Genomic DNA, 12,323 nt, shown 5'->3' with positions numbered 1-12,323 from the left:
GGGAAAAAATATTTGTGACCTTCGCAAGATATTCACTGATATTTACGGAAATGAAGAAGAGAAATTAAAGAATATAGAGGATGTTCTTAAGAAGATAAATAAATTAAAGAAGACAAAATCCCCAGGGCCGGATGAAATTTTCCCTCGAGTTTTGAAAGAGTGTAAGGAACAGATTAGCGGACCCCTCGTAAATTTATTTACAAAATCATTAGACACAGGGGTTGTGACAGACTTGTGGAAACAGGCAAATGTAGTACCCATATTCCAAAAGGGTGACAGATCATCAGCGTCAAATTACCGGCCGATTGGTTTGACGTCAGTAGTGGGGAAATCTCTTGAATCAATTATAGCAAATAACATCCGATCGCATTTAGAGAAAAGCAAATTAATCTACGATTCTCAACAAGGGTTTACAATGGGAAAATCTTGTCTAAAAATCAGCTGACTTTTTTTTAGGAAAGTCTTTGAGGTAGTAGATAATGAGGAGAATTACGATGTTATTTACTTAAACTTTAGCAAAACGTTTGACAGAGTACCGCATCAAAGGCTTCTGAGAAAAGTTAAGGCTCATGGTATCGAGGGGAAGTTTTAAAATGGATAAAATCATGGCTTACCGATGGAACACAAGGGTCAGCGTAGATGGTGGGGCTGTGTAACCAGTGGGGTTCCCCAGGGGTCAGTACTGGGCCCACTCTTGTTCATAATCTACATAAACAATCTAGATACTGGGATCAGCAGTGACATAAGTAAGTTTGCGGATGACACCAAAATAGGGCGGCAGATTAATTCAGGGAAGGATGCAAATGCACTACAGGAGGATTTAAATTGCAGGAGTGGTCAGTAAAATGGCAAATGAAATTCAACACCAACAAGTGCAGCGTACTTAATATTGGAAGAACAAATACTGTCAATATATACAGCCTTAACAACATCAAACTAGAGAAGTCGACTTGTGAAAGAGACTTAGGGGTACTTGTAAGAACGGACCTACGGCCTAGAAAACAGTGCGTTAATGTTCGAAATAAGGCAAACAGAGTATTAGGTTTTGTATCTATAAGTGTAAGTAATAAGAGTGCAGAGGTCTTATTGCAACTATATCTTGCGCTAGTTAGGTCGCACCTCCATTATGCGGTTCAGTTCTAGTGCCCTTATTATAGAATGGATATCAATTCACTGAAGTCGGTGCAGCGAAGAATGACGAAAATGATTCCGGGACTTAGAAACCTTCCATATCAAGATAGGTTAAATAAAATAAACTTGCATTCCCTAGAAAGACGAAGAGCGCGGGGAGATAAGTTAGAAGTATTTAAGTGGGTGAAAGGAATCAATAAAGGAGATATAGATAAAGTTCTTATAGTATCCGAGCAAGATAGGACTTGTAGCAACGGATTTAAGTTGGATAAGTTTAGGCTTAGGAGGGAGATAGGAAGGAACTGGTTCACAAATAGGGTGGTTGACGAGTGGAACGAGCTTAGCAACTTTGTAGTAAGTGCTGGAACGCTGGAAAGTTTTATAAGGAGGCTAGATAGAGTCATGGATGATAGAGAGTGGTAGTAACTCTCGACAGGAGCTGCCATGCACAGGCCAACCGGCCTATTGCAGCCTCCTTATGTTCTTATCACTGTGTAATACCTGTTGTGTATCACATTAATTGTTTTAAATAAGTTCTGGAACTCTTAAGTGGCAGGGCTGAGGTAAACACTTCTTTTGGGGTTTTTTCTTTATTGTTGAAGTAATTATATACACAGTACTTAGTTTGGGAGAGAATGTATTGTGAATTATCTCCAGGGAAGTGTTTTGAGTACACTTATATAATTAACACTTAAGTTACATATTCACCCCTTAACTAGTGGTAAGACTCTGGGCCCTCTCCTCCGAGCTTGTGAGCGGAGAAGCGGGCGTCAAGCTGTGTTTTGATTAGTCAGGTGACCTCGCTCGACTTCTGAGAGAGTTTGAGCCGCGTAACGTGAACAACTACCAAGTCATTGTTTAATAACTCAGTGAATAATTTGGTGTTATTCATTTGGGTGACTATCTATTTAATGCAAAAGGTGCTGTTACAACTTTCTCATCACCACCGCCACAATCATTTCACCACCATAATCACTTAACCACAATCACTCTACCACTATCAATTCACCACTATAACTTCACCACAACTGCTTCACCACATCCACCACAATCACTTCATCACCAGAATTTCTTCACCAGAAACACTCACCCATATCACCACAAACACTTCACCACCATCACCACAAACACTTCACCACCATAAGAACATAAGAATATCAGGAGTCTGCAATAGCCCGGTTGACCTGTGCATGGCAGCTCCTGTCGAGAGTTACTACCACTCTCTATCATCCATGAATCGATCTAGCCTTCTTTTAAAACTTTCCAGCGTTGCAGCACTTACTACAAAGTTGCTAAGGTAGTTCCACTCGTCCACCACCTTGTTTGTGAACCAGTTCCTTCCTATCTCCCTCCTAAACCTAAACTTATCCAATTTAAATCCGTTGCTACGAGTCCTATCCTGCTCGGATATTATAAGAACTTTATCTATATCTCCTTTATTGATTCCTTTCACCCACTTAAATACTTCACCACAATCATTTTACCATAATCATTTTGCCACAATCACTTCACCACAATCACTTAAGTCTGTATATTTTCAGCCACCGGCTGCAACTCTATTAATAAACCGCTTATTATTATTATTATTATTATTATTATTATTATTATTATTATTATTATTATTATTATTATTATTATTATTATTATTATTATTATTATTATTATTATTATTATTAAATCACTTCGCCACAATCGCTTCACCACCATCACCACAATCATTTCACCATCACCACAACATTCATCATCACCAAAATCACTACACTATCACCACAATCACAAGCGTTATTTAATGGGAGAATGACGAGCACATGGTCAGTCTGGCTGGGCGTTTATTCTCTGTACTTGGTTACAACGTGCCTTACACATTTCGTGTTTACACAAGCCTAAACACTTTCTGATTTTGGTAAGAAGTAACGTAATATATAATATATATATTCAATAAAGGCAGCATATAAACATACATACATATAACAACCCACATTATAGAAATATTGCCCAGGCGTTTAGTATCTTAACCGCGGCTCATAGGCTAGTTACCGTGGGTGATGTAATTATATAACCATAATGTTTGTAGCCCACATTAATATTAGTATTACGGTCTGTCTGACGGGCTAATACATTATTATAATGTACCATCTATTTCTATATTTATAATTTTTTTAAGTTGTTGTTCGGGTTTTAATCACCAGTAATTAGATATTTATAATAACGTAGATATGAGGATAAATATTGAAAAATACAAGGGTGGAAATCACATTTACTTTTAATATTTACCAACACAGGTCATACAGAATATCAATAGCCTGTCCAATGGCCTCCCTTTTATATAGCCCCCTGGAGCCTTCTTGGGACTGAGTCACAAGGTTATATAGGTGGTTGGTTCCTCACAAACTGCTCAACACTCGTCCTGGGTGTGTAGGAGGAGTCGGGACCAGTGTTTAGCTTGTCTTCAGGTTCCCACGTGTTCACTATCTGGGTCCAGATGGTCTCTATAGGGTTGAGGTCTGGGTAGCACTCACAAACAGTCATAGCAATCGCTTAACAAGCAATGGCCCTATACAATATTATATTTGTGATATTAAATATTTCAATAAAAATACAACATTATTATTCTATTGGGTAAAGGAAAAGTTGTATTGTTTAACTGAAAGAAACTTATTGAATATGGACCTGGAGATCTAGATGGCCAGTCCAAAAGGTCAATTTCATTCGACCTTTCCTCTGACCAGCGCTTCATCTCTCGTGCCGTGTGAACAGGGCAGTTATCAAAGAAGTGAACAATATTCATCAAACATAATTTGTTAACACTTATATCATGAATTGGCGCCTTCAAATAGGTGAAAATGCGTGACTTAGAAAAATTAAATAGGCGAGTGTGGAGGCACGGATGGTGGGCAGCCTCCAGCAGCTCGAGGCAAACGTCAGAGATGATGATGGGTAATGTAAACTGTTGAACACTGAAGAGGAAAACTAAGAGATAACTGTATTATATACTGATGGAAAAAAGAACAAAATATTGGTATTGAGGGAAAGGTGTTTGATGATCAAGTAACCCAAATTAAGGAGCACATTTCAGTATTAATAGTATGGATAGATCTACGTAGTATTAGTTAAGGGCTGCAAATCGGTGCCATCTTTTACTGTAATAATACAAGACTAATACCATATGTTGGAGTTTGATAAACTTTATATAGGAGCAACTTTTTTAGACTATTACAAATTCTAAATTGAAATTTAAAATATGTATGCCCTTTTTGACCCGATCTAATGTTGACACTGGTGTATATACTATTCAACACAGTATGGTGGCTCACTGGCGAGGTACCTGTTGTGGATGATGGAGGCCTCGGGTTCCACTGCCAGATGGATTGAAGTCGTGTTGAACTAGACGAGGCAGAGACAGGATTTTGAATGGTTCGTAAGTAAAATTTATGTTTTACCAGTGATGTTGGGGCTGGTGCAGTGAAATTACTCTACTGTAGAGAAAGAAGTTGTGGCTCTGGTTATGGCACTGGAAAAGTTTAACATATATCTTAGCAACACCTACCAGAGAATTGTAGTTTACAGTGACCATAATTTATCACAGTTCAGAAGTCGAATGAAAACAAGAATCAGAGACTTAATAGATGGTGATTAACTCTGCAGGGAAGAACTTGGTATGTTGGGTAGGAGTGAGGGAAGGACTTGGTATGTTGTGTAGGAGTGAGGGATGGACTTACAGTATTGTGTAGGAGTCAGGGAAGGACTTGGCATGTTGTGTAGGAGTGAGGGAAGGACTTGGTATGGTGTGTAGGAGTGAGGGATGGACTTACAGTATTGTGTAGGAGTCAGGGAAGGACTTGGCATGTTGTGTAGGAGTGAGGGAAGGACTTGGTATGTTGTGTAGGAGTGAGGGAAGGACTTGGTATGTTGTGTTGACTTGGTATGTTGTGGAGTGAGGGAAGGACTTGGTATGTTGTGTAGGAGTGAGGGATGGACTTACAGTGTGTGTAGGCATGTGTGAGGGAAGGACTTGGTATGTTGTGTAGGAGTGAGGGAAGGACTTGGTATGTGTAGGAGGAGGGATGGACTTACAGTATTGTGTAGGAGTGAGGGAAGGACTTGGTATGTTGTGTAGGAGTGAGGGAAGGACTTGGTATGTTGTGTAGGAGTGAGGGAAGGACTTGGTATGTTGTGTAGGAGTGAGGGATGGACTTGTAGTATTATGTAGGAGTGAGGGATGGACTTGTAGTATTATGTAGGAGTGAGGGATGGACTTGGTATTTTGTGTAGGAGTGAGGGATGGACTTGGTATGTTTTGTGGGAGTGAAGGATGGACTTGTAGTATTGTGTAGGAGTGAGGGAAGGACTTGTAATTTTGTGTAGGAGTGAGGGAAGGACATGTAGTTTTGTGTAGGAGTGAGGGAAGGACTTGTAGTTTTGTGTTGGAGTGAGGGAAGGATTTGTAGTATTGTGTAGGAGTGAAGGAAGGGCTTGAAGTTTTGTGTAGGAGTGAGGGAAGGACGTGTAGTTTTGTGTAGGAGTGAGGGAAGGACTTGTAATTTTGTGTAGGAGTGAGGGTAGGACATGTAGTTTTGTGTAGGAGTGAGGGAAGGACTTGTAGTTTTGTGTTGGAGTGAGGGAAGGATTTGTAGTATTGTGTAGGAGTGAAGGAAGGGCTTGGTATGTTGTGTGGGGAGAGAGAGGGGGCTTGCAGTATTGTGTGTGTGTGGGGGAGGACTTGTAGTGTAATGTGGGGTTGGAGTAGACTTGTTGAGTATGTAGGAGTTAGGGATGGAGCTTGATATGTTTGTGTGGGAGAGAGGGAAGGACTTGCAGTGTTGTGTGGGGTGGGATGGACTTGTTATGTTGTGTGTGTGAGGATGGACTTGGTATGTTGTGTGAGGGTGAGAATTTCATGTAAATGCTCTATCTCATTCACCAGACTGAAAATAAACACAAGTGTTTATCTTTCGGGAGGGGGTTTTAAAAGGCACTGAATATATTTGATTGAGAGGTAATTACTGCTTCTTCAGTAGGTAGGACTATATTATATATATGTTCCTGTGTAATAACATTGTCTAGTATGTTTATATATACTAATATTTATATAATAAGTATGTAATCAGTAAAATCAGCTTAACGTTGTGGATTTGTTGGGTAAAATAATTGATGGTAGTGGCGGCATGGTATCCACATTGTGGGTCACAGCAGTGCAGGGGAGGTAGACAGGCCTGGCTGGTGATAGTGTGTGGTGCAAGTGTGGTACAATTGGTCTGGACTCAGGATATATTTATATGGAGATAAGTGATGTATACTTTTAGTCTTTTTCTAGCGTATGGTGTGAGGCTGAGGTTCAGGTTTGGAGTTAATTTAGGCTGTGGTCATCAGTAGTAGCTTAATTGTTCCTTTACTTGCCCTTTGTTTGTGGTCTCTTAACTTTATAATGCTAAGTTATGCATTTCATGATTCATCTTCAACATGATAGCTATTTTGAGTTGATCTGAGGTTATTAGTGAGAATCTGGTGGAGATAATATAAGAGTTATTATAGTGTTTACCTTTTGTTGTTGTGACCACTCGGTGACTTGACTTGACTAGTGGTAAATTCTTGATAAAGAGATGCTGGCATAACAGTATGAAGAAGGTGATTTTAATTCTTGTCGCCCTGTAATATATAAAAAAATATTTTTGGTTAATAAAATTTTAATTTCACAGATGTATTAACAGAAAATACTACTCCAGGAGGATGAGGACCATAACTTGGTGTATGCAAATGACGAGGCAACATCAAGATGGACAGAGAAACGATCAAGAGTACGAGGATGAACATTCTCTAAATAACTCAGTCTACCAAACATGACAGGAAGTTGTATTGTATATATGTAAGTGTGTTGGTTAAATACGTCCACATAAATACTAAAACAATTATAACAGTGTGTTGAAATCTTATCTAACTGACTACTGTAGAGATACTGTAGCACTGTAGGATAGGAAAGAACAAGCAATATTATGTGAATAGAGGAAAGGACTTGTGGTGATGTGGAGGTGAAGGACATAGTGATGTGTATTGTGGACTTGCAGGGGTTGTGTAGGGTGAGGGAAGAACTTGGTGTTTTGCAGGAGTGAGGAAGGACTTGGTATGTTGTGTAGGAGTGGGGATGGACTTGGTATGTTTTGTGTAGGGTGAGGAAGGACTTGGTATATTGTAGGAGTGAGGAAGGATGGTATATTGTGTAGGGTGGGGATGGTCTTGGTATTTTGTGTAGGAGTGAGGATGGACTTGGTATGTTGTGTAGGGTGGGGAGGACTTGGTATGTTGGGTAGAAGTGAGGGAAGGACTTGGTATGTTGTGTAGGAGTAAGGGAAGGACTTGGTATGTTGTGTAGGAGTAAGGGAAGGACTTGGTATGTTGTGTAAGAGTGAGGGATGGACTTGGTATGTTGTGTAAGAGTGAGGGATGGACTTGGTATGTTGTGTAAGAGTGAGGGATGGACTTGGTATGTTGTGTAGGAGTGAGGGAAGGACTTGGTATGTTGTGTAGGAGTGAGGGATGGACTTGGTATGTTGTGTAGGAGTGAGGGATGGACTTGGTATGTTGTGTAGGGAGTGAGGGGATGGACTTGGTATGTTGTGTAGGAGTGAGGGACAGACTTGGTATAAGTTGTAGGGAGTGAGGGAAGGACTTGGTATGTTGTGTAGGAGGAGGGGAAGGACTGTATGTTGTGTAGGGAGGAGGGATGGACTTATGTTGTGTAGGAGGAGGGAAGGACGGTATGTTGGGTAGAAGTGAGGAAGGACTTGGTATAAGTTGTGTAGGAGTGAGGGATGGACTTGGTATGTTGTGTAGGAGTGAGGGAAGGACTTGGTATGTTGTGTAGGAGTGAGGGAAGGACTTGGTATGTTGGGTAGGAGTGAGGGAAGGACTTGGTATGTTGGGTAGAAGTGAGGGAAGGACTTGGTATGTTGTGTAGGAGTGAGGGAAGGACTTGGTATGTTGTGTAGGAGTGAGGGAAGGACTTGGTATGTTATGTAGGAGTGAGGGAAGGACTTGGTATGTTGGGTAGAAGTGAGGGAAGGACTTGGTATGTTGTGTAGGAGTGAGGGATGGACTCGGTATGTTGTGTAGGAGTGAGAGAATTTCGTAGCAAATGCTCTATCTCATTCACCAGACTGAAAATAAAACACAAGTGTTTTATCTTTGGGGAGGGAGTTTTATAAGGCACTGAATATATTTGATTGAGAGGTAATTACACTGCTTCTTCAGTAGGTAGGACTATATTTTATATATGTTCCTGTATGTAAACATTGTCTAGTATGTTATATATATTAATTTATAATAATTATGTAAAAACTAAATCAGCTTAACGTTGTGCATTTGTTACGTAAAATAGTATGGTAATTGGCGGCATGGTAACCACATTGTGTGGGTCACGGCAAGTGCAGGGAGGTAGACGAGCCTGGCTGGTGATAGTGTGTGGTGCAAGTGTGGTACAATTGGTCTGGACTCAGGATATATTTATATGGAGATAAGTGGTGTATACTTTTGTACTTTTCTAGTGTATGGTGAGGCTGAGGTTCGGGTTAGGGTTAATTTAGGCTGTGGTCATCTGTACTGTACTTAAATTGTTCCTTTACTTGACCTTTGTTTGTGGTCTCTTAACTTTATAATGATAAGTTATGCATTTCATGATTCATCTTCAACATGATACCTATATTTTGAGTTAATCTGAGGGTTATTATTGAGAATGTGGTGGAGATAATATAAGAGTCATTATAGTGTTTACCCTGCTTGTTGTTGTGACCACTCGTGTGACTTGTGACTTGACTAGTGGTAAATTCTTGATAAAGAGGAGTGCTGGCATAACAGTATGAAGAAAGAGTGATTTTAATTCTTGTCGCCCTGCAATATATACAAAAAAACTATTTTTGGTGAATAAAATTTTAATTTCACAGGTATTAACAGAAAATACTACTCCCGGGAGGATGAGGACCATAACTTGGTGTACAGATGACGAGGCGACATCAAGATGGACAAGAGAAACGATCAAGAGTACAGTAAAGGATGAACATTCTCTAAATAACTCAGTCTACCAAACATGACAGGAAGTTGTATTGTATATATGTAAGTGTTGGTTAAATACGTCCACGTAAACACTAAAACAGATTATAACAGTGTGTTGAAATCTTATCTACTGACTACTGTAGAGATACTGTAGCACTGTAGGAGGGAGGAAAGAACAAGCAATATTATGTAAGAGTGAGGGAAGGACATGCGGTGTTGTGTAAGAGTGAAGGAAGGACTTCTAGTATTGTGTAGGAGTGAAAGGAGGTTTTGTAGTATTGTCTAGGAGTGAGGGAAGTGCTTCTAGTATTGTGTAGGAGTGAGGGAAGGACATGCGGTGTTGTGTAGGAGTGAGGAAAAGACATGAAGTGATGTGTAGGAGTGAGGGAAGGACTTGCAGGGTTGTGTAAGAGTTAGGGAAGTACTTGTAGTAATGCGTAGGACTGAGGGAAGGATGGCAGGGTTGTATAGGAGTGAAGGAAGGACTTGCTATGTTGTGTAGGAGTTAAGGAAGGACATGCACGGTTGTGTAGGAGTGAGGGAAGGACTTGCAGGGTTGTGTAGGACTGAAGGAAAGACTAGCAGGTTTGTGTAGGAGTGGGGAAGGACTTGCAGGGTTGTGTAGAAGTGAAGGAAGGACTAGCAGGTTTACGTAGGAGTGAGGGAAGGACTTGCAGGGTTGTGAAGGAGTGAAAGAAGGACTTGTAGTATTGTGTAGGAGTGAGGGAAGGACTTGCAATATTGTGTAGAAGTGAAGGAAGGACTTCTAGTATTGTGTTGGAGTGAGGGAAGTACTTGCAGTGTTGTGTAGAAATGAGGGAAGGACTTCTAGTATTGTGTAGGAGGTAGGAAAGGACTTGCAGTGTATAGGAGTGAGGAAAGGACTTGCAGGATTGTGTAGGAGTGGAGAAGGACTTGCAGGGTTGTGAATTGAGGGGAAGGACATGTAGGTTTTGTGGAGCAGAGAAAGGACTTGCAGGGGTTAGGTAGAGGGAAGGACTTGTAGTAATGTGTGGGACTGGGGAAGGACTTGCAAGGATGTGGGAGTAAAGGAAGGACTTGCAGGGTTGTGTAGGAGTGGAAGGAAGGACTTGCAGGGTTGTGTGGGGAGTTAGGGAAGGACATGTGGGTTTTGTAGGACGAGAGAAGGACTTGCAGGGTTAGGTATGAGTGAGGGAAGGACTTGTGTGTAATGTGGGACTGGGGAGACTTGCAGGGGTTGTGTAGAGATGGAAGGACTTGCTGGGTTCTGTAGGAGTTAAGGAAGGACTTGGAGTGAGGGGATGACTTGCAATGTTGTGTACGAGTGAGGGGAGGACTTGTACTGTTGTGTAGAAGTGAGAGAAGGACTTGCAGGGTTGTGTATGAGTGAGGGAATGGTTGCAGGGTTGTGAAGTGGAAACTCTTGCCGGGGTTGTGTGGAGGGAGAAGGTCTTGCAGGGTTGTGAAGGTGGGAAGGACATGCAGGGTTGTGTGGGGTAAGGAAGAACATACAATGTTGTGTAGGATAAAGGAAGGTACTGCTGTGTGTGGGAATAGGGGTAGGATGCAATGTATTTGTGTAGGATTGAGGAATGACTTACTGTGTTTTGTAGGAGTGAAGGAAAGACGTGCAGCGTTGTGTGTAATGAGGAAGGACTCACTGTGATGTATAGGTTTGAGAAAAGACTCACTGTGTGTGTTGGAGTGTGGGAAGGACTCACTGTGATGTGTAGGAGTGAGGAAGGTCTCTTTGTGATGTGTAGAGGTGTGGGAAGAGGATGCTTAGGTGTGAGTGGTGAGGGGAAAAGGACTCACTGTGATGTGTGGGAAGGACTCACTGTGATGTTAGGGTTTGGGAAGGACTCACTGTGGTGTATGGTGAGTGAAGGACTCGCTGTGAGTGTAGGAGTGAGGAAGGACTCACTGTGATGTGTAGGAGAGGAAGGACTCGCTGTGGTGTAGGAGTGTGGGGAAGGACTGACTGTGATGTGTAAAGTGAGGGCTTCTGTCTCACTAATGAGGTGGATTACTGATGATCATTGTTCTTGTGGTCTGTTCACCGTTGTGTAGCTATGTGGTGACGTCATTACTGTGGTCATCAATGGAATGCCTAAAGTGACTTCAGCTCACTTAAAAGCTTAAATGGAAGAACGTCACATAATGTTACATACCCAAGTTGTAATTATTTAATAATAACTAGAAAGAAATTACATTAAAGATAAGACTAGCATCTCATAAATCCTGCCAGCGAGAGTAAATATGGATTCGTTATACAGAGTGGAAATAAAACTGAAGTACAAAAGTCAACAATGTCTTCAACATAACACAATGTTTTTCTAGCTGGCACCTTCTGAAAATAAAAATACCCAGTTTAAGAATTTACATGATATCAGTTATTTATTTAATACGTATTCTAACACTTTGTAACCAATGAATTTTTCCTCTGGACAAACTTTTGTAATTGTATTTTGTTTTTGTTTTTCAATTGTTGCGCTATTAAATTATTTACAAGGCAGTGTATCTTCAAGGGATAGTGATGTTTGTAGCAGCAGGGGATGTGTGAGGCTCTTAAGAGCTATATACTGTGTCTCTGGGGAGGCTGATTGATTCTCCCTAAGATCTACATGATGCTTCTGAGGGGGCTTATGGTGGTAGTTGTGTACAGCTAGTAAGGGCTATGTGATGACCTAAGGTCTGTCACTGTGGTGACAGTGATGCTGCCAGGGGCCAGGTGCCGAGGCTTGTCTGAGCTACTATAGAATGGGCGAGCACGTCGACCAAGGTTGCCTGGCCTTGCATGGTCAGGTTGGGTCTCTTTATGGGACCCTGTGTACACAGGTTGTGTAGTGAGGGACTAGCCTAGTAGTACTGGTGTCAATCGTGCAATAATATTTGTATGTAATGTAATGTGTCATTATTGGTTAAAAAAATATTTCTTTGTTTATAATATCTAATAGAAAGTTATAGTGAGGGTTCCTAAGGAAAAAATGAAGAGCCAATTATTATAATTCCCGAAAAGTGGAAAATCTACGTCATGGAAATTGATGCTTACGATCTTTGAGTAGATTATCTTAGAAAACAGGGAAATTTGTATCACAAAAATGGGAAATATTTACTTTCAGAAAGTTGGTTATCTATCAAAACTGGAAATTTGTATCACGAAAATG

This window comes from Homarus americanus, unplaced genomic scaffold (genome assembly GCF_018991925.1).
Source record: "Homarus americanus isolate GMGI-L3 unplaced genomic scaffold, GMGI_Hamer_2.0 scaffold25483, whole genome shotgun sequence".
Lineage (NCBI taxonomy): Eukaryota > Metazoa > Arthropoda > Malacostraca > Decapoda > Nephropidae > Homarus > Homarus americanus.
The sequence above is the reverse complement of the archived record's forward strand: the minus strand, read 5'-3'. Positions refer to the sequence as shown.